At 35.5% G+C, this 25,085-nt stretch overlaps 1 protein-coding gene and 1 long non-coding RNA gene across 4 annotated transcripts in view; one reads left to right on the top strand and one right to left on the bottom strand.

Annotated features, from left to right (window-relative positions):
* LOC134748360 (protein doublesex) overlaps nucleotides 1-25,085 on the bottom strand; it is a 256,421-nt gene that overhangs the window by 116,369 nt on the left and 114,967 nt on the right. The gene's annotated exons all lie outside the window — the stretch shown is intronic.
* Nucleotides 1,368-24,766, top strand: LOC134748374 (uncharacterized). Its single transcript, XR_010128406.1, has 2 exons — nucleotides 1,368-1,472; nucleotides 24,712-24,766. It is a non-coding gene; the product is annotated as an uncharacterized LOC134748374 (long non-coding RNA).

Below are 25,085 nucleotides of genomic sequence, written 5' to 3'. Positions count from 1 at the left end.
AAAAATTCATGTTAACTATATTTAAATCTAATAATGTTTTTTTAAGTTTAAAAATGTTATGAAATATGTAATTCATTATATTAACGAAAATATGTACATATATTTTTTTACAAATGTAAAATATGACCTGTAAAATTTGCTTTTACCAATAAAGTTCTGTATTCTGTATTCTGTATTCTGTATTCTGTATATAGTATAGCTCCAACATTAATGTAACGAGTACAAATCATAGTCTTGTTACGAACCAATGTTAAAATCTAGATCATCAGTTGTGTTGTACCTAGTATAGGACTAGTATACTGTATCTAGTATATATAGTTACCTAAGTTTACGGCAAAGATAGATATAACTCCGTAATAGATGGATATAGTCTAAGGAAAAAACGTGCCTCGAAAATCAAGAAAATTTGATTCTCGATCAGAGGGCGCTACTAGCTTTGGCCTACTGTCGTATAGATGGCGTTGAAGGTTTCGATTGCTATTTAACAATTTAAAAGCATATCAGTGAAATAACATGGATCAAAATCATAAAAATAATTAATGCAAATAAAAAAACATTTATCCATATTTAAATACATTTTATCGTATTTTTATAAATCTTCATTTTTAGTTTTAAGGTGTGTCGACAGATGGCAGTGAATTTACTGTGGTTACAAAATCTACTATGACAGTACCGCTCTATCTTATTATATCCTCTTTGGTTTACGGTAACGCAAATTATGCATGAATAGACGACAACGGGCTGAGCATGGTCGCATTTTTATCGCCTGTCACCATGCCTGTCACGTTCTAACAAGTATGTAAGTGCGATAGTGACAGGCATAGTGACAGGTGATAAAAATGCAACCATGCTGACACCGCAACTCTAGTTTGTTTTATTAGCTAAGCGCCTCCGCTGCGCTATTTAAGATCAATTATAGATCATCTACTCTGAGCCGTAATAGCTGGGAACTATTTATGTCCTTGCGCATAATTACCTATCACACTAAGTATCAACTATGATCTTGTAACTGTAATGACATACGTCGGGCACAGCACAGTACAGTACAGACATAGTTTGAGTACATATAATACCGATGTATCTGGCAAGGCGGTAAAGAAAAATCAATAGAGAAAGGCGGCAAATTTGAAAAATATAGGCACGAAGTTTCAATATAATAAAAGGTTGTCTGGAAGAGATCGCTTTTTAGCGATAAGACCGCCTGGTGTTACCTAGTCTTAAGCTTGTATTTCGCTTTCTGTGTATTTTATTTTAACTTTATGGTGCACAATAAAGAATATTTACTTACTTACTATCCCGGTACAAAATTTTAAGTCACTGCATGTAATGCAATGACGACCGGTCTGGCCTAGTGGGTAATTACCCTGCCTGTGAAGCCGATGGTCCTGGGTTCGAATCCCGGTAAGGGCATTTATTTGTGTGATGAGCACAGATATTTGTTCCCGAGTCATGGGTGTTTTCTATGTATTTAAGTATTTATATATTATATATATCGTTGTCTGAGTACCCATAACACAAGCCTCCTTGGGCTTACCGTGGGACTTGGTCAATCTGTGTAAGAATGTCCTATAATATTTATTTATTTATTATTTAATTAAAAAAATATATTTATTTATTTATTTATGTAATCGAATCTCCATGCAAACGTAGTCCTCACGGGCCAATTCCAATGATCTACATATCAACTAGATATCCACTAGATATGAAACAGAAACGATAACGAGATACAAGAAAGTCATGTCAAATTTGACGTTTCCGCGATTCCGAATGTCCTCTTGAACGACCTTTTTAAGATATGCTTAAGATATTACTTAGACATCTAATGGATATCTAATGGATATCCCAGAACGTCACAATAATTGTAGCGTGAAATGACAATTGGTTTCTCGAATCGAACTGCAAAAGATAACTAGTTGAGAACTAAACTATAACGTATCTATTAGATCTCGTATTGTTCTCGTATCTAGTAATTATCACGTTGTTCGAATTGACTGGTCATATTCATCCCAGGATATTGACATAATGGAAAATATGTATGCAGAATTTGATGAATTTTAATCAGACCTGCCCTGCCCGACCGTTTGATTTTATTCGATTTTTGCTTGATTATATATACATGAAATGAAATGAAATATATTTATTGCTAGAACATAGTGTTAAATGTGTGTGTGTGATAAGTTAGCTTTCAAATCTGTTTTTCGCTTCTAACTCTAATCGAAAAAAATCAAACGGCCCGACCATATAATTAAAATACATCAAATAATGTAAAAATAATGTTAATATCCAGAGAGGAAAATGGGAAATACGTTTCTATGGAAAAACGGTTTCGAGGCGGTGGTCCCCTTTCGTCTTAAATTTCTTTTCCTGTGGTAATGCAGATGGCAGCACGTTTGCATCGCAATGCAGCTGTAATGCTGCAGGAAACTTCAATTTGAATTATATAATCTGTGATATAAGTCTCGATAAACGCTGGTGCAGTCTGTATCCGAATATTACCATTAGGGAGGGACATCATGTCCACATTTCTGTACGTAGTTATTTATTCTGCGAAGTTCTTCAACGTCTGCGCGTACGCCGACCGTTCATAACATTCATAACCTATCTCGCTCACTACATCGCCGTCCCGCTCTCGCCACGTGGATGCTCTTCCGACATCACATTAATTGTTGCATGTGTGTATGTACAGTGTATGTAATCGTTCCGGTGGTTACATGTGGAATTTTCCGGTTACTATGGCCAGTTGTTGATCGAGTTTAAATATTGTATTATTTGACTTTTACTATGACGTAAATTTCTGTGGTTTCACACTTAGTAATTAATACTTTACATTGCATATTTAACATTGTTGTCTGTTCTTATCGATCTTGCAGCACATATATTACTGCCATTCGAGTACTTAATAAGCTTCCAGATGAATTAGAATTGTTTAATGGGACGTAATTTATGAGGAATTTATTTAGGTCAATTAAGAATGAATTCAATTTTCTGAATATCTGATTTACATTTGTAAATTTTGACCAATGTATTTTTTATTTATCATATTTAATTATGTAATACAACTATCATATTCCAAATGTACTGTGTGACCTGCGAAATATTTTCTACCATAGAAACTCAACTGAACCGAACTGATACCGATTGTGATAATGATGTGTATGCTGTGTGATAAATTTCTCATTCTCATTCTCACCGTATAATGTGCGTAAAAATTTGGTAGACATTTGTACGTTTAATGTGAGGCCGTTATTTTATTGCGTAAACTTTAGATATACAACAGTATAAACATATTCGGGTGCCATTTTTTATTAAGTAACACGATTAAGTTAGGAAGGAGTTTTTAGCAAAAACTGGCAATTTAATACGTAGGAAATGAATGGCGCCATATAGCAATATCAATAAATTAAGAATAAAACGTCTCAACTCAGTCATTTGAAGTAGAGCAGGTATTTAAGTCATAATTACGCCGACGTGTTTAGAATGCGCCAGGCATTAGGGTTTTTTTATTTTAATGCCAGTACGATTTACTTGAGTTACGATTATTTAATTTAATGTATTTACAGGAATGTCTCTAGTTTATGATCTATATGTTTATACTCGTAGTATTAATAACAGCTGGCGGATTCACCAATTAAAACTATATTTATCTGCTGAATGATATGTAGTTTAATGTTATTTTTACAAAGCGTTCTAAATGTTCTCATTTATATTATATATCCCTTCTTGACACTTGCGTTTCGTTCTTCCTCATATCAATGGCGTTTTGTTTTAATCAACAGTTTTAGGTATGCTAATATATAATACTAGACATTTACTGGTATTAATCAACTATTAAACATTAACAATATTTATAACAACGTTGATAATGTCTTATAAAAGATTCAATTACAATAATACCATAAACTCTTTAGATACACTCAACGTCAGAGGGCTATAATATGTCTAACTCACTTTACTACTTTAGGCTCAATGTAGGCTGTCAAGCCTACAACTGAACCAGTCTATATTACTAATAGGAACAGTCTTAGAAAATATCTAACAGTATGTAGGATAGAAAACCAAGTAACTGCTTGGCTTGCAAACTTGGTCTAAAAAGTTGTTGCAGATTTTTCGAGTATTAGCCAAATATATTTAATGTTTTTGCTATGTTTTATTGAGTAAAGTGCGAAATCTTAAAAGCGTCAAGATACTGTCACTGCCGACCCTGACACGGTTCGTAAAGAAAGAAAGCTGTTCATTTTGTAGTTTTGGTAGTATTGACCGATATTGTAATATTGTAACTATTTGGCTTTTGGCGCCGACTTCAAACATATCAGTTGTTAGCGCATATAAAAGGGATAATAATATATTTGATCCTCTTTGAGGTCGGTTTTCTTTTTAGGTTTTGTGAAAATTAGTTTACCCAAGTTTTTGTTCACTTCAGTGACCATGAACAAAAACTTGGCGGATATAAAATGCATTGTATTAGTTTAGCTAGAGGCGAGCACTTTCTTGAAGAAAGCAAAAGTTCTGCATTCTGAATAAATGACACGACAGGAACAAGCAATTTACAAAACAATTACCAAAATAACTGACCTCCAAATACATACTATTGCTATGACTATAGAGGTCAGCTTACCTTACAATACAATACACTATCTTAGCGTCTGTATGTTAAACAGTCATGAATAGGGGTGAATGTGTATTTATTTACAGAGACTAGTAAATTATAAAAACTGTCAATTTCAGTGTTGTTGTATATGTGACATGGGCAGAGTAATAACAAATATGGAATGAAATTGTCTGAAAGTAAATAATTTTTATTTTATTATAGAATAGGTACATTAAAAGTAAACACTCGATATTTCCCACCATATATTTATTTAATAGCTGAATAAGGCAATCATTATTATGAACTATAAGATTATAAAAAGGCAACTGTATAAGTACAAGTTAATCTCCGTTTCTTCAGTCAAGGCAATGTTTGCCATTGTATAGGCAATATTGAGCCAGCTTACGGCTATTTTAAATCTTTTTAACTGTTATCCCCCGGCTTAAGAGACAGAACAACAGCTAAAAACAAGTCGATTGTGCCGTATATTTATTTCACGACCTTAGTAGTCACGAGAAAAGATATCGAAGGGGATCGTGTGATAGACAGCCTTAATTATTAACTAGTCTCTGTCGTGCGTGAATGAGATAATGGACGCCGATGCCGAAGCACGTCTCTCGTTATGAATAGCAAACATGAAGTGATATTACCGTATCATAAAGGCCGTATCTGTACTGTGAGTCTTGGGAACATCGCCGTTTTAGGTTAGGAGAAAGTGAAACGCGAAACATGTTATTTTGCTCAATCAATTTTGAATGTTTTGAGGATCAAATGTCTATAGGGACCCATTGCATTGGAGCAATACAAAAGTCAGGATTTACAGTCAAAATCTGACAGTCGTAGGTACTCTACGCACTATTGCGTTTATGTAATGAGACTAATGAGGGCTACCGTTTTTGTGTTCACCGGTTGGTTGGTTGGTAGATGTAGGTCCAGAAAAACGAATCTCAAAATTCTTCTATGCTTATTTTTATAAAATCAATACGTTCTAATATACACAAAAGTTTTTTAACGTCTAAGTGTGCCATTTTTCCGACCTGTTTAATTTTGCATATATTTTAGCTGGCACTGTTTACCATGATTAATCAAAGATGGACAAAGATTTACCACAATTATGAATAAGGAGTGAAAATTCCCGATAAAATAGCTTGAAACCCCAAAAACTTCTATGCATTTGGCATTTTGAAAGACCATCTACACTAGCGCCCCTAGCGGCGAAATTAAATGCGGTAGACCTCATTGTTGTATAGTGTTGTATAATGACATCTCATACCTACATTTGAATCCGAAAAACGGTATATACGGTGTATACATAGGTACATACTCGTACGCTCGAAGAAAATATCCTTTGGCAGTGTAAAAAGGTTCTTAGGTCCATCTAGTACTGCGAGAAAAGCTAGACTTAGCACGTCCCGTGAGATTTTATGGGAAAAACTTGTTTACGACTTCAGTGTGAAACCGTTCCGTTCAAGGTAATTAATAAGTTTTGATTACACTACGGAACCGTTTTTCAGATACAGGGTAGCTTTGGATTTAGGGTGACAAAGTTACCTCCCAGGTAGCAAAATGACGTCAGGGACGTCATAATGACGTATAAATGCTACTGGGGCTCAGTCGGGTTACTTTAACCCAACAATGAGTAAGTTTGACCCGCATGATAACCACATATAGAAGGGACTAATAAAACATATTAAAAAGTGAAGGTTGATTCCCGCACGTTTCCTCTCACCTCCGCCTCAGTGAATTTGGATCACCCGACACTCCGTTGACGACGGCCCCTATACCTAGTATATGACTTAGTGACGTGGTTGGCGCGATGACCCAAAATGAGTCTTTACCTAAAAATTACCTAACTAACCGACTACTATATACCAAAATTATTTTTCAGAGTTCTTGGTTAACTTTGTCATAAGGCTTTAAAAAACGACCGAGGTGAGTTGTGTCAGAGGAGCGTTGTGACATCGTCGATGTTTTGGAATCTATTAAATAATAACGAACTCGCAATAGCGCGCGTTTGTTAGTTCAAGTTACTAGCTAACAAATGCGCACTGTTGCGAGCTCGCTAATAGTTAAAACGTTCCAAAAAATCAACAATGCCACAACTTTTCTCTGTCACAACTCACCTCGGTCTCCCCTACTATAAGTCTAATGTTTAACTGAGGCCGTTGGTAAGCAGTTATTATGGTCAGCTGCGGACTAGTTGAAGGCTTCGCTGCATGAAGATGATTCGTATTACGTTGAGTAAATAAAAATGTAATAAGTATATAAACAAGTTTTAGTCCCAAACCCCAGCTATTTTGTACAAGTAAATTACACTTTTTACTGATCGCTTGAGATAAACGGTAGATCTATCTTACCATCAATAATTTCCCGAGCTCCCACGCCTATTCCAACTAACCCATAACGACTTAAAATATGGGATAACTCCCAATAACACACACATAACAAATCAAGCCACATCTGCATGAACGACCAGCTAACATTAACTACTGCATATTCCATAAACCGTAAAGCACATATGTTTACCGGTGCCTTAAAAGCATTGCTATAACAAAACGTCTGAACCGAAATAGCCCATAAAAGCCCGGTTCCGGTTGGAGCCATGAAACTGAAACTCCGGCGGAATTTACAATGGCCGTCTACGTTTAACGGTCGTGACGTTGGCGCAGTTTAATTAAAGTGCGAGGACGGGTGACGGACTGGCTGATCGATAGGTAGCTTGGTTGGGTACAGGGTAGTGTGCATCTTTTCAAATGACTTTTTCGTCTAAGACGGTTCTTAAACAAAAGCCTTTGCTCCTTTTTTGCGTGCGGTCGCCCATTGTGGACCATTGTCTCTGACAATGGCACGCGCCGTAGCACGCGCTCAGACTCAATGGTACACAATGGGTGACCGCACACACAAAAGGAACAGATTACCGTCTTAAAGTCATTTGAAAAGATGCAGACTACATCTGATGAGAGATTAGGGCTTGTATTAAATTTAAAACATATTATAAAAAAACAAAAAAAAACAAACGGTAACCGAAGACAATAGTAAAACATATTATTATTTAAACCGGGTCTATCGCGAATTTATTTTGTTATCTGTATTTCTGACGTTTCGACGCAGGTGTCACTGGTCGTGGTCGCGGAAAACTGAACACGACCTCTCGATATTCGCGATAGACCCGGTTTAAAGATGTTTTAAAATGTGTTCAAAATGCGAAAATTTTAAATCTTAGGGCTTCTGTTGTTCAATAAATCGCGACTGACAAATCATGATTAAACAAGAATGGTGAAAGGCGATTGATAGAATATTTTTATTATTGAAGGGACGTCATGAAACTAAAATACCAGTATAATTCACATTGTCTACGTTTAACGGTCAAGTCACATTTTTCGTGACTATTGACCCTATTTTGTGACATGTGCGACATTATGCGTGACTTGTGATTTGGCCGAACTTGGTCGGGTTTCTTACTATTTTATACCGAATGCGAGGACAAAAATGTGGACTTTTGCAATAAAAATGTGACTTTTCATTAAACGTAACTTGTGACTCAATAAGAGCCATGGCAACACTATGACGGACTAGCTGATCGATAAGATTGTAGCTTGGGTATCTACAGGATGATTGTGAACTTGGGGTTTATGTAATCGTAAAGGGAGTGATTACCAGTCCGTCGGACGATATCGGCCTGTCAGTTCTGTTGTACGGAACTGTAAAATTTTTGTTCTGACATGCTGATATCGTCCGGCGGACTGATAATCAGTGGGCCCCTTTAAGGTTGCAAGGTTGATGCGGGAGATGTCAATTTGTCAATTTCCTTGATAAATTGCGTTGATGTCGTTAACGTATTTTTGTCGCGATTAGAGTTAGACCAAGATAAATCTGCAGCGATTTTTATAGCACACACGTGGAAGTGTTATTTAAACGTCATAGTTTCATAGAATTTTGCACATTTTATTTGGTCTGTGCGCGAAAGTTTTAAATGTTATATTGCAAACCGATTGATTTAATTGTACCAATATTGCAGCGTGATGAAAAGCAATTGAAACATAGACCTAGCATTACATAGATGAGCTATACGCGTGCGCCCGTGAGGGACAAAACATACGCAATCCGACAATATGATTGGTCGATTAGATCTGTTGCCCACCATAAACTATACAAATCTACGGTGGGGAATAAAAAAAAAAGTGAGACTGTGACAAGGACAAACAATAACACCGCTTTCTCTGCTACTCCTACTGAAAGATACATGAGACTATCCCGTTCTGTCATTTCCCCCCGCCCCTCATGCCCGATCCAGTTATACTAGATTCATGAATTGAAAGAAAATTAGATTGACATTTACTTTATTGGCTGGCGTGATATAAGCAATCCATTAACCATTTCCCAATATCAATCGCTACTTATTGTTTAGTATTAGTTTAGCGTGCAATAGGCTATTTGACTGTATTTAAAATAAATTATTTTACACCATGCATGAAATAAAGCACCAAAAGATTAATAGAGAAACGTAGACAGCAGTTATTTTTAGACACAATTACTATTTTAAAACCCGTATAAAACTATAAAGAGTAGGAAATTTGATTGTGACGTCACATGCTAGTGTTTCATATAAATTCCATAGTAGCAAAATCGTTTTGACAGTTCGAAAAAAGAAACTAATTTGACTAGTAGTCAAATACCCTATTATCTAGATTAAGATTGGGAAAAAAGTGGACCCCAATAACAATTAAAATAGTAATAATCAGTAACGTAAATTACGGTTGTATAATAAGGTTGGTGGTTTTATAATAATAATAATTAAATCTATGAAAATTTTGGGAGTTTTGTCCTACTTATACAACACAATACTGTATAACTCATTATTTCCCAATAAAATATAAGATATAAAATGGACAGAGAATTAAGATATAAAACACAAACCTAAAGGCAAACCAACAGACGGTCTTATCGTTAATGAGCGATCTCTTACAGTCAACTTAACCACTTACCTAATTGGACCGATCGGATTGAGCTTATTCCCATCGCTTACCGTGAGCACGCGAGTTAATCGCTCAGGTTACAGGGGGCTTAGCCAAGTTGTAGAGGCTATAAGGTGGACTTAAATGTATTCTACTTTTTTGTCCAGGATACAAAGTTGAAATACATAGAAAACATCAATAACTCACAAGAAGAAATATTCGTGATAAACACAAATACCCTTACCGGGATTCGAACCCAGGACCTCCAGTTTTGACCAACTACCTAAATGACAATCGTACATCGACGAACGCAAAACGAATAGAAAATATGTATCGGGATGACATGTGCTACGAAAAGAAATTTGTATCGGAAAGACATGTCCTACGAAAAGAAAATATGTATCGGGATGACATGTGCTACGAAAATAAATTTATATCGGAAAGACATGTGCTACGAAAAGAAAATATTTATCGGGATGACATGTGCTACGAAAAGAAAATATTTATCGGGATGACATATGCTACGAAAAGAAAATATTTATCGGGACGACATGTGCTACAAAAAGCCTGTGCCCTTTTTTTAACATTATTTAAGGTTCGAATGTCATTTTCTATCGACGATTGTATTTTAGTTAGTCCCCCAGGTAGCAGATGTGCAAGTTGCGGAGTTTCAAAAAAGTTGGAAAATTCATGGAAATTTCAGGAAAATTTTCATTTTGGTAACGGAAATTTCGATTTCCATACTTTCGATTACCAAAGCTTTCGAATTTTTGTTTTTCCAACATTCGGAAAATCTTAGACAGATCGAAGGGTTCGTCCATTAATTACGTCACACAAATTTCAAGATTTTTTAACCCCTCCTTGTCACACTTGGCCACATTTGGGAAACCGTGACGTCACATTTTTTTCAATGTGACGTCACGTATATTAATATTTTATTAAAATATTTTTGACAAAAGAATGATTAGTAATTGTATAACCCAAAACAGAGTAGGAAAGAAAATTAAATGATTAAAAACGATTATTGTTCCAAAAACTTATTATTTAACTGTACAGCGAATAAAATAATTTAAATAAGTTAAAGTGACGTCACAATGTTTGTGACTCTCTTCTCCCCCTTGTCACAACATGTCACATTTTCGTGACCCCCCCCCCCCCCCCCCGTAAACGTATGATGTAATTAATGGACGACCCCGAACTATGAGTTATGTTATTGGGATACTAGGTGACGCTAATGAGTACATACATATTTTAGTAGATACATACATGCTGAAATACATAGAAAACATCCATAACTCACGAACAAATATTCGTTACAAACACAATACCCTTACCGGGATTCGAACCCAGGACCTCCAGTTTTGACCAACTTTACTGAATACTGGTTTACCTAACCGTTCGAATAATCCTAGCAAGCACTGCTCTAATTCCTAATGCATTGCATCGTACGCTATCGAGTTAGGTACGCCCAGTGTAAAAACCCTATAACCCAATACGCCCGTTTTACTTTTATGGCCCGGAATATATTTACGAGATTCTCGCTCCTGAACGTAAATTTCAGCAGAAGCATTTTTCATTACTTTAGACGCTGCAGTTTGAAATATTGTGAACTTTTTACTGCACTTAATTAACGATATGGGTTTGCTGGGCGGTTGCATTAAGGAATTACTTCGATTTGCGAGTGTGTCCTGTCCAGTGAAAATAAAGGTTATTTTAATATTAGTCTATAGAATTTAGTCGAAGAATCAAACATCTTGGTGTATAAATAGTAGCCAACTTTTGATGACATTATTCTTAATCATAATTGCTTAGCCTTTCATCTGTGGGTGACCCGAATCGGGCATCAGTTTTTGCGGCAACTTTAAATTCAAAAATTGAACTTCAAGGTCACTATTTAAATAGCACATCTTTGATAAGCCACAGATGAAAGGTTAGAGATGCGATCCAGACCGCGTAGCCGGCGCGGCGTAGCCAACATGCCAATCGCTTATGCTTCGTAGCGATCGCAAAGCAACTGTCACTGTCGCACTAATATGGAAGAGTAATAGGACACAAAGCGTTTCGTTGTCGAAGCGATAGCAATTGTCACCTTGGCTATAGGCCGGCAGTTGTGATCTGATAAAGGAACAATATAGTTCTTAGTATAATATAGTCTCATCAAACAAATTAGTGTGTCGTGTAATTTGCTTTATAAGTCCATTTCTCATGCGTAACTAGCCTTAATTTTGTGATGATTGTTGTTATGTGGGTGGTTTAACACAATGTAATTTAGACAGAGAATATTATTTTTCCTCAGACAACCCGTTTAACATGACACGAACGCTCGAAACGCGGGGATGTATTTTAAATTCATTATACGCTATATAATCCCTTTGAACTATTTAATTTCACGAATAACTGTCGCGGCAAACGAAGACAATATTAAGATAAAAATATGAAATTTCATACAAAAAATCAAAGAGAGCTACAAGTACGTTTAATTACCCACTCACGTACGGTACGGATAATTTATTTTCTCGTTATCTAGGTACGCGAAAGAGACAAATACTTAATTATCAGGCTATCACGTAGACAAGTGCAACCATCATATCAGTAGAATCGCTTACCATGGCTTGCGTTGTCGCGCGCGACTCCATACTTGAAGAAGCGCTTGACATATGGAGTCGCGCGCGAAATCGCAAGACATATAATAGGCGGTCAGGTGTCATGAACTTAATAGATATATTGCTTACCGTCTCATAATATTTTTAAACATGGATATATAATTGAAGGATACTAGTTACAATACAATATACATATATTACGTGCAAACCTATTCAATTCGCTAGACGCATAAAAATATTCTCCGTCGAACCATAAACCAAACAATGAATTTCAGCGAATCGTCATCTCTTTATAACCGGGTTAGAGCGAGCGAGACAAAAGGTGCTATAAAAGTTTTGATACCCGGCTTTCGCGATATCGGACTTACGGGGTTTTACTGTTGTGCCTGTATCGTGGCTTTATGGTAGTTTTAAAATTTCCGATTTTATTACATAACCCTTTTATTGCGTATGGCTTCTGCCTGTAAAACGTTCTAGATTCTAGATTGGATAGGATAAAACTTGTTTAGAAATTGTGGTTTAAAATGAAACAACTTCATCCCAGATACCAAAAAAACGGTTCGGTTGCCCTAATTTGTCTGACAGATCTGTCTTTTTAGTACAAATGCACATGTCTTGGCAAGTTTGACGTGTGAGCGGCTAAAGGGGTCATTACAAAATTTTAATTGCTCAAACTTGTTACTAAATCGTCCCTACGAGGCGTAAATTTCCAATCAACGTAAAAGTCTCATCAGACTCTCAATTACGCACTGACATGAAAACCTGCCCGTCCCGAACGGGACATTCGGAAGACGATTCCGAGTTTAAATTTGGTATATTTGATATTAATCTCATCAAAGATAGATATAACTCCGTAATAGATGGATACAGTCTAAGGAAAAAACGTGCCTCGAAAATCACGAAAATTTGATTCTTTGGCGCCACTACCTTTGGCCTACTCTCTGTTGTCGGTTTCGTTTGTTATTTAACAATTTTAACGCATATCAGTGAAAGAACATGGGTTAAAATTATAAAAATAATTAATGCAAATAAAAAAAATCATTTATCCATATTTAAATACATTTTATCGTATTTTTATAAATCTTCATTTTTAGTTTTAAAGTGTGTCGATAGATGGCAGTGAATTTACTGTGGTTACAAAATTTACTATTACAGTACCGCACTAACCTATTATATCCTCTTTGATCTCATATTACCTTAATTTGAATGGGAGAGGATTCTTCTTCTTGTTGTGCCATATCCTCAGCGGATGTCGGCGACCATCTTACGGAACTTGGTTCTGTGCCAGTCTAGACAAACTGGCAGTGTCATTAATATTGGACCAGCTTTTAATGTTGTCTATCCAGGTTAGCTTTCTCCTTCCTCTGCTCCTTTTGCCGTCGGAGAGGATCAGGCTGTCAAAAGGGCGTACTTGGGAAGACCGACTGGTGGCCGCCCGGTAGGTCGGCCTAGATACCGCTGGGGAGACAGTGTGCGGATCTGCGACAGCTTCAAGCCGATAATTGGCAGGAAACGGTGCTGGATCGGGAAAAGTGGAGAGCTCTCGTACATTCTCAATCTCAACTAGGTTAGAGTCTAACCCAAGGCAGTATATTACTGCAAGTATACACGGTGGCTAAAAAATAAGTGCATTCCCGTTGCCAGGGAGGTTTTGGGATTATACTGACCAACTTTTACTATGGGACCAACCCCACAATCGCGAAAAAAAAATTGGCTGTTTCATACATTTTGACTGGTCCATTTTCTATGGGAGGGAAAAATTTTTTTCGCGATTTCGTGGTTGGTCCCATAGTAAAAGTTGCTCAGTATAATCCCAAAACCTCCCTGGCGACGGGAATGCAATTATTTTTAGCCACCCTGTATAAGAAAAATATCTTATCAGTATCATGTGTTTAAAATACGAATATGCCTCTGACCACAAACAATTACAACAGCATAATAAGACAGAGGGGCGACGAGTCCGAGCGTGATTGTTTTCGTGCGTTTCACAGTGGTACTCAGTTGAGCTACAGTAGGTCAGGTTTTTGGGTTACTAATATTTAATTACTGATAGCATACTTGAAACAGATTACTAAATTTGAAAATAGAAGATAGTTATTGACCCAAGTTTAATAGTAGATGCAAACCTAATTATATATTTTTGTAATAGTGTAAATTAAGTTTTAATTTAATTTAGGGTAGATGTTTCTGCTTTGTTTTTGTAAATTTAAGCAAACTTAATTTTAAGATGAAGTGTTCACTGGTAACTGCTGATATAAGTGTCCTTAAACTTCGCACAATTTTCACATTAAAACACTTTATCGTACTCTATTGGTGTCCCGTGTAACAAATAATATAAAAAATATATCAAAAAGGGTTAAAAAGTGTGTATGGGTTCAAAAAAAACTACACTTGATTTATGACTGTCAAGGCCACATCTTTTAAATAAGAAAATGAGATCAGTGCATTGAAACATAACATAAACGAGGTAACATTGCCTGGCATGAAAGAACAGTGATTTATCATACAGCTCACAGCTGTTAACTTACATCAAATTTTTATTAAGAGGATACATCTTGACATTATGGAAATTATTATTGCAAACTGATGTTTATTAACCATCTCCCCATCATTTCATTGCCCCTTCATTTCAGTTTTTTCGATTTTTTTATTATTATAATAATTGGAAGCGAAAAACAAATTCCACTACTAATTGTGCTAATTGTATCAAATGATTTTCTATAATGTTGATATCCAGAGTTTCCAGAGAAAAATGCGGACCACGTTTGTATGGAAGCGGTCACTTTTGTGGACGACGCCACTTTCGTGGGAAAGCGGTGACCAAGCCCAACGCACAAATTCTTCAGCGCCCAACTCCTCTGATCTCGCGCCTATATTGCAATTGGATATAATTTAATGTTATTATAGTTACATTTGTCATCAAAACACGCCCGTATAAAATTACCACTCTGTACCTACATATATAACAGTTAGAAATTTGAAATAAGTCTCCGAGTTATAAAGACATCAAAGACTTTATTACGATCATTAATTCCCATCCGTATAGGTTTAAATGCGCCGCCTCAAACGTTGCCATTATTCCGTATGAGTTAGTTAGACACTTCACTGTACTGAACGAAAAAGCCGTATCTCTATACGAGAATAAAAGGAGATACACCCTTTTAATTTGAGACTGTTAAACAATACAACATATAAAGACAGTTTATTTGGTACTAACTGCAGTCTTCGTTTCAAACGACCTTCTGTTGCCCGTTTCACTGTGTTCACACCTTTTTATGCCAAGCGAATTAAGACTGTATGTTTACGATGAAAGGTTCAAATTTGACTGACTGTAATATACTGTGAAAAGTTTGAGACCACAGATAAAAGTTAGTTTGAGACAGAGGAACAACTGTTGCCGAGTTTGTTTATTAATGCGGTTTCAGAAGTTTCAGAACATGCAAATGTTAGGTGAGAGGAAAACTATACTATATACATCTTGTTGTGGTAACCTTAAAATAATGACGTGGTGAATTTGGTGATGCTACGAAATATATTCTGTCTTTTTATTCCGTAGACTAAAATGACATTTCATGTGGTACTAAGAAATGTCATGTCTTACACATGAAACGTCATTTTAGTCTAAGGAATAAAAAAACAGATTAGATTATTTATTTATTTATTATTTATTTTAAACTTTTTTGCACAATATAACAAATAAAGTACAAATGGCGGACTTAATGCCTAAAGGCATTCTCTACCAGTCAACCACCAGGCTAAACAGAAACAGTGATAGGTGCAGGCATTGAAAAAAAAAAGCAGAATAGGTAACTTAAAACAAAAAATATAGCGATAAATAATACACACTACCGAAAATAAACTTACATATACATAATATTGTCTTCGGTTACCGCGATAGTTACTCATGAAATAAAACTATGAAAACGGATTATATCGCGTATATTGAATTTATAATACATCCCGACGTTTCGAACTCTTTACAGCGTTCGTGGTCAACGGGTGACCCCCGTTGACCACGAACGCTGTAAAGAGTTCGAAACGTCGGGATGTATTATAAATTCAATATACGCGATATAATCCGTTTTCATAGTTTTATTTTACATATACATACTATACATATTATTGTTGTTCGAAATGAATAAATAAAGTTATAAACAGAGAAAGTTGAAATATAGATAGAGAGATAATCTAATTTCTCAAGCGATGTTACTCTATTTGATATGTCAAAAACGGGAAAAAACACAACTTGTTGTGGTAACCCCAAATTGATGATGTGAGATAATGGCATAGAGTAACTTGTACTAGAGCGGTACTGTCATAGTAAATTTTGTAACCCCAGTAAATTCACTGCCATCGACACACTTTAAAACTAAAAATGAAGATTTATAAAAATACGATAAAATGTATTTAAATATGGATAAATGTTTTTTTTTATTTGCATTAATTATTTTTATGATTTTGACCCATGTTCTTTCACTGATAAGCGTTAAAATTGTTAAATAACAAACGAAACCGTCAACGCCATCTATACGACAGTAGGCCAAAGCTAGTAGCGCCCTCTGAACGAGAATCAAATTTTCTTGATTTTCGAGGCACGTTTTTTCCTTAGACTATATCCATCTATTACGGAGTTATATCTATCTTTGTTCAACACGCAGCGTACTACGTAGGTATTACAATGTCGCGCAATGTCGTGGCCAAGACGTCATAGCGACCATGATTTCGACACGAAAGGTATAGAAAGGGAAGCGAAGCGTTGCTATTTTTCGATATGTCAAGTTTAAACAAAAGTATCGTATGATGCTACTTCAAATGTTATTTTTATTAGTAAAAGATCCCTAATCTCTTTAACTAATCCTTTTTCATTATTCATTACAACAATGTTCCATTTAGTCCTAAATCAATTAAAATCGTTTTCCGCATAAATTTAACACCCCGGAACCTCGGAACGAAGATATACGAGTGCACCTGTGCATCATGCTCTAGATGTGGCAATAAACATGTGGCAATTTATTTATTTGAAACTTTATTACACAAAAACAAGTAAAAAGTACAAAAGTCGGATTTAATGCCTTGAGGCATTCTCTACCTGTCAACCACAGGGCCAAACAGAAATTTGCTACCTAAGGTGGGTGCAGTGTGAAAAAAATGTTATATTTTCTTTCTGCTGTTGTTGTGTGTACATGTTCGTACATGTTTTGTGATAAAAATATGACCCCCTTTAAGAAACCCTGTATTACGCAGAAAAAGTCCGTCTAAGCTATGTACGTTTCCAGTGACTTTAGTAAAACAAAGTGTGGGAGTGCCACTATAAATACATATCATGTTTTTAATAAGAATTTGACATCATCATCATCTATTAATCACTCATGGAATACTGTTAGTGATAGCACCTTTCTGTTTTTTTATTCCGTAGACTAAAATGACATTTTATGTGATACTAAGAAATGTCATGTCTTACACATGAAACATCATTTTAGTCTACGGAATAAAAAAACAGACCTTAGTTTGCAAACAATGCGTGGCGACAAGTTACTTATTTTGTTATTCAATACTGATAAATGGTCGTACTTGTCAGCGTAATGAATTACTATCTTTTTTATTCGACGATGTTACAAAATGATACTTATCTTTACACATGGACAACGCCATCCATCTTTATACCATAGAGTAACTTATACTAGAGCGGTACTGTCATAGTAAATTTTGTAACCCCAGTAAATTCACTGCCATCTGTCGACACACTTTAAAACTAAAAATGAAGATTTATAAAAATACGATAGAATGTATTTAAATATAGATAAAATGATTTTTTTTATTTGCATTAATTATTTTTATGATTTTGACCCATGTTCTTTCACTGATATGCGTTAAAATTGTTAAATAACAAACGAAACCGTCAACGCCATCTATACGACAGTAGGCCAAAACGAGTAGCGCCCTCTGAACGAGAATCAAATTTTCTTGATTTATGAGGCACGTTTTTTCCTTAGACTGTATCCATGGCTATTACGGAGTTATATCTATCTGTTTATACGCATGCTGAGGGCTGAATGGCCGTCACTTCATCACCGTGGCTGTCGCTTCTGACAAGCCATGCGTCAGTGCGCGACAACCATTTAATTTCCGTGCTGATATACGTGTGGTGTTAGGTTAGGTTAGCTCTGTGATTTTTGTGGCACCATCGAATGGGCCCTACCAAAGATAGATATAACTCCGTAATAGATGGATACAGTCTAAGGAAAAAACGTGCCTCGAAAATCAAGAAAATTTGATTCTCGTTCAGAGGGCGCTACTAGCTTTGGCCAACTGTCGTATAGATGGCGTTGACGGTTTCGTTTGTTATTTAACAATTTTAACGCTTATCAGTGAAAGAACATGGGTCAAAATCATAGAAATAATAAATGCAAATAAAAAAAATCATTTATCCATATTTAAATACATTTTATCGTATTTTTATAAATATTTATTTTTAGTTTTAAAGTGTGTCGACAGATGGCAGTGAATTTACTGGGGTTACAAAATTTACTATGACAGTACCGCTCTAGTATAAGTTACTCTATTCAAAAATTCAAAAAAAATCAAAATTCTTTATTGCGTAAGACACACTTATTCCATAATATACGAGTAAGGTGATGGAGCCACCCGGTAAGCAAAATGCCTGTGTTGGGTGGCGCCGCTCTTCCTTCAGGTTACATAACTATAATGGCCCTACGGAAGACCAGCGCTGGCTTTATAGCTAGAATTATGCTGAGTTGGTTCCATTTCGTGATGCACACTTAATTATTTCTTCTTTTCTTGCTGTTGCTATCTGTACATGTTCGTACATGTTTTGTGATCGTCACGAATAAATATCTTCTTTTTTTATATATATTTCGTTTGCATTTACTATTAAGGCATGAAACACATCCAGTGCATCTAATTCTGCTACCGGCGTAGCTTGTGTGTGACACAGGACGAGAGGTGGTCACCGCACTGATTAATTACATGTCCGTTTAACTGAAGGGTACATGTGGCGCTCCGAATAAAAAGGGACATTAGTGTAAATATTGTAGTAAAAATGTTTAAGAAAGTATTTAGGTGTACAGTTTAATTGTATGGAATCACATATATCAACATCGATGACTTCTTAAACCATTGCTCAAATTCGGCCGTGTGTGGAACTTGTATAAAAATTCTAAAATCACAATCACAACTTTTTCCCACTGATTACCCAACCTTCGCACCAATCGGAATCGGTAATTTAGTAATTACTGATAATATTTTAGAGCCGGGTAATAATGTTCATGAACTGCGCGTGTTATACGAAAAAACGAAATCGCAATTATACGCATCAAAATTAATTAACAAATTAATTATCTAATAAATTTGCAAGAATAAATAAGTATGTATTTATATGTAAAACAATTATACTGTGGCAAATATTTAAACGTGAACTGTAGAAATATTGTGTATATCTAGATATTGACGACCTTCTAACCTAGGAGGTATAGTGACCATGCCTACAAAGCAGGAAGTCCCGGGTTCGAATTCTGGAAAGGGCATTGACTTATATATTACTTCGTAAAGACGGGCCTTACGGGCACTACGAAGTGGGCTAGTTCGTTGGCGCGCAAATCGCGTTTATGCACATGTTCGTTGTGGTGCGTATGTTCTCTCAGCATTATATGAGCCTATCTTTATTTTTGAAATCTTTGGGAAATGGCAATTATTTGTGTGTTTATCACTAATATTTGTTCGTGAGTTATAGATGTTTTCTACATAAATAAGTATTTATTGGCTAAAAAATAAGTGCATTCCCGTTGGCAGGGAGGTTTTGGGATAATACTGAGCAATTTTTACTATGGGACCAACCCCAAAATCGCGAAAAAAAATTTGGCTGTTTCATACATTTTGGCTGGTCCATTTTCTATGGGAGGGTTCTATCATTCGCGATCATTTGGTTGGCTCAAAAGTTGCTCAGTATAAACCCAAAACCTCCCTGGCAACGGGAATGTATTTATTTTTTAGCCAGACTGTAATGTATCGTCGTCTAGTACAATACAATACTTATTGAGCTTACGACTAAGTAGGTCGGTATGTGTAAGAATGTCGTATAAATAAATGTACTCTCCGAAACATGTCGCGTCGCGAGACTCGCGAGTGACTAAAAATACGTAAGTTAAACTGTAAGCTTAATGTCCTATAGATTTAGATTTATTTATTTCAGGATAAAATTACACTGCCTGCGGTATTTCCGGACCGATACGGCCTTCAAACCTTCAAGAAAAGAGTGTACTCCCATCTTAAAGGCCGGCAACGCACTTACAACCCCTCTGGTGTTGCGGGTGTCCATGGGCGGTAGTCGCTTACCATCAGGTGATCCTAAATTACTATTAGTTACTATTAGATACTGTGGCAGATACTTTTGGTGAGATTTATATCCGCTATTATTGATATCTTAGATAACCTTTGCGTCATGTAAATATCGATAATTAGTTAAATAGTTATAGAAACAGCTAATAATTTGCATGCATTGCATATCATGCGTGACTTATGGCAATTAAGGGAATCGCAATTACCGTATCTTTATTTTATTTTATTAATAATTTTGTACGAGCACAGTGTGCAAAATTCAATACGGGCAATTAAATTAAACCAGATATAGAATGTATCCTTGTAATCATTAATTAAGAAGATTTTTTTTATGTTACACTTAATTATCGTAATTGTTTTTTGAAAATTTATCGAGCAGTAATAATGTACTGCAAACATTACGAGACTTATAAACATGACATGTCATTACGAAATACGAGCTTTCTATAGTAACTGCCAATAAGCGTTGACAGTTACAATGAAAATCTCGTAACTTGTGCGTTGCTTTACATTGCGGGCCGAATGTATTTGCGGGATCCCGAACATTTTTTTTTTTCTATTACAAAAAGGCAAGCATTTGACCGCAATCTCACCGCTGGATGGATCATGCTTACCTAAAAGATGTCTATTCACTCTTGATTTAAAAAGATCCGAGTTATAGTGGACTGGGAATATATTTGCAGGAAGTGAATTCCACTCCTTAGCCGTGAGTGGAAAATTAAATTAATACAAAATTAATGTCATTATCGGGTCTAACGCGATTAAATTTCATTATTTTACCTTTATTATGTGTACAAATCGCGAGAGTTTTAAGTGTTATATAAATTAATACTATTAATATAAGGTAAATAAAACAACATCACGCGATCAAAAATAAACAAATGTCTTTTCCCCTCACTAGCTCGGAAAGCCGTCTTTTATCCTTTAAAACAAGCGGGGAAAAACGCATTTTATCCACTAGTGGGGAAAGTAATTTGACCTTGGATGGAGCGTGTTTAAGTAGCTTGACAGATAACAAAACGTAAAACGCTCATAATAATGGTTTGTTCGATATTAATTATCATTAAATAAATGGTTTGAGAATTTAATAAAAAATACCAGATTTAGCTTTATTTAATGATTTTAAGTCATAAACCTTAAAATTCCATAATAAACGTTTGTTTTTTAATAATTATGTTATTTTATATAATTCTGAACGCACAAGTTAAGTCGATGCAATTTCAAAACGCATCATTTTTCATACGTCAGAAATGTCAACATTGTCAACAAAATTTTTACTTAAAAACTTCTCACGTAAAAGTAAAGAATTTCCAGAGTTTTTTGTTATAATATCGCAAAAAAATTAGTGATTCCAGTTGATGAAGATGATCTAACGCCTGTGGATGTTGCACTTTCCTCGCTATAGTGAGGGGAAAAGTTTTGTGTTACACACGGGTGCAAATGTATTTTACTTCTCGTGTGTTTAAACACTCGCTACGCTCAGGATTCTAATTCAGAACCACTCGCTTCGCTAGTGGTTCAGTTATAGAATCCTTTCGCTTGCTCGTGTTTCAATTCCACACTCGCGGGTAAAATACAACTTTGCACCCTTGTATAACAAATAACTATTGTCATACAAATTGCAACAAAAATCATGAATATTTTTAACCGAATGTTGAGCTCAATGTTTATTTATTGATTAGTTCTTTGTAAAATTAATTATTTGTAAACTGTTTATACAGTTCCACGTTTTGTTCTGTCAAAGTTGGTGCAGAGATAGCTTAGACTAGACGGACTTTATTCTCGTAACTCTCTCCAATGTACATTACAAATTACAATTGTAGCTCTTTTTTTTTTATTAGATAGATAGAAAAAATAATACGAACATAGGTTCAAAGCGCACTATGCTGTAAGTGTAAAAAAAATATGATTGAAATATTCCCCGCACACGAATCTTTGGTAGCTCAGTTGGTGAGCTGAATTCTGAGCCGCGATTTTGTGTCGCGCATGTGAATTTTTCTTTTTTCTTTTATTTCAAGAAATGTTTATAGTTTTGATGCATAAAGTTTATGAACATCATTTCTATCCACTCAAAATATCGATGTAATTAAAGTAGGAAATAATATAGTTTATCAAGTTTGTAAGTACTAATGTTACCTACATACATATTACAAAGTCATGCTTATTATATCTAAGTGCGTAATAAAATAACATTAATATAGTTTCTCAGAATGCCTATAAGGACTGGTATTATAAAATTAGTCACAGCAAAACGATCAATGGAACATAAAGTCGTTCGCTGCTAAGTCGTAAAATCTCGCCGTCTCTTTTACATTACCACAGTTTATTTAAGAGAGAAAGAGAATGCGGCCTACATTGTATGTTATAGCCTTACGCCAATACTAAAGGATATAGAAAGGTTAAATAATAAAGTTTTTTACAGTACCAGTTTTAAGCAGTAAAAGCGAAGTCCATGATTGCTATTTTAAAATTTGCATGTTGCTTCGCTTCACCGTCACCTGTCTGTTTGTCTGTCTGTAATCATGTTTGCACAAGTTTTTAATGGTGATTGGGTTAAAAAAATAACAACTACAGAGTTCCGCAATACATATACAGTATGTAAATGAACGAAAAGCATTTACTCAAACATGACTCAAACCCGTTAATGTTTAGGTCATACTGAGCAACTTTTTCTATGGGACCAACGCCCAAATCTCGAAAAAAAAATTTAATATATATTATTTGTATACTGTATAGGTACCTATTATATGTAGAAGATACGTCACCACAATTTATTATATCCAAAACGAGGCAAGTTTTTTTTTGGAATAAATTATATTAAAATGACACCGTAGGTACACGTCTCTCCTTTTATTCTGTTTTGCGAGTCATAAGAAAAATTGTAAATATCAACAAATTTGTAGTCTAATCCGATTCGCTTCGGACTAGCCCAGCGGTTCTCAAACTTTTTTGGTGACGGAACCCTTTTGGAAAGCGAAATATTTGACCGAGCCCCAAATTATAAAATTTCGTTCGTCATTGTGGAGTGTTCGTCAAGTATTCTCGCGGAGCCCCAACAGAGGCTTAGCGGAGCCCTAGGGGTCCGCGGAGCACACTTTGAGAATGGCTGGTCTAGCCTATTAACATAATAATGAAACTAAGTACATAAATACTCTTGCTCTCATTTTCGCACTTTATTTTGAGGGCACGGTCTTTTAGTCAACGGCGAAACGTAGTTTCGGGACTAACAGTCATTATCTTCAGCCAATTTCGGCGATGCGCCCACGACGAGGCCGTCCGGATTACCGGGTCATCGGATTAGCGAGGCTGTACTGTATTGATTTTTTTATCGACATTTCTGTAGTCTACTGCAGGCGTAGCACGGTCGTATTTTTATCACCTGTCACCATGCCTGTCACGTTTTAACAAGTTGTAAGTGCGAAAGTGACAAGTTGAGGCGATAAAAATGCAACCATGCTGCGCCCGCTGAACAGTAGTCTACTGTACTTGTCTACCATTCATTATCAATTCTCAACTACTCAAATGTACTCTTGTGGCTCCTTAAGGGAAAAGCTCGCTTTTATATTGCCTATTCTTTACCATATTTGTATCTGCGTATTCTGTACAATAAAGAGTTCCACAAAGCATGCGTAATTCAGGACGGCTTCGGACGTAGTACAATGATTCCGTTTCTGCGTTGCGTACAAAAAACGCGTAATTAAAACGTAGGGTTTGCTTTTGCACCGAATAAGGTTTTATTTTTATTTTTTATTGATTAGGGAAACAAACAGCATATACAATTCTTAGTCTAGAAAGATATTTTAACACATCCAAAACAGTTTCCACTGAAAGTTAATACATACAATTTTTTTTTTATTCAACGAATTAGAATAATTAATAGAAGTCTTCTAGAGCTAAGTAAAAGGAGTCTACCCTCGAGGGAACATCTTTTAAAATAAAACTAAATAACAATTAATAAAAATAAAATAAAAAGTGTAATTACATTACTAACGTAGGTCATACATAACACTTTCTTGTGAGCCGTAAGTTGGCTACACGACATAAAATAAATGTATAGATTTTTACATTAAGGACACACCCCTTTGGCGGACATATTTGTATGTAACAAAAATGATAAACAATAACGAACTTTCTATTCTATTCTATTCTAGAGCTCAAAAATAACCCCACGGGAATTGTGCCGCGAGCGACTCAACTGTAGGGTAGATAGATAGATAGATAGATAGATAGATAAACTGTTTATTTGTTTGCCACAATACACACAAAATATTCAAATACAGAAATGACATAGGTACACAGAACAATCCAGAAAATAAATAAAAATTACAACAACAAATAAGTCACACCGATTTTTACATAATATGTAGAGGAAAAGGAAAAAAATACATAAAAATACTGTTTTATACAAATAAAAATCCTGTGTGCGTCGCAGCAAAACAAAAAGGTTCTGGCTCAGTATTACGCTTCACCCATTAGGAAAAGCACTGATTTTCTGCCAGGACCTGATCACGTCAACAAAAAACAGTGGAAAATAATGAAATAGTCGAAAGTTAGTACTTACCTAATTAATTATTAATAAATAAC

Source organism: Cydia strobilella, chromosome 16 (genome assembly GCF_947568885.1).
Source record: "Cydia strobilella chromosome 16, ilCydStro3.1, whole genome shotgun sequence".
Taxonomy (NCBI): domain Eukaryota; kingdom Metazoa; phylum Arthropoda; class Insecta; order Lepidoptera; family Tortricidae; genus Cydia; species Cydia strobilella.
This window is presented reverse-complemented; position numbering and strand designations above follow the sequence as displayed.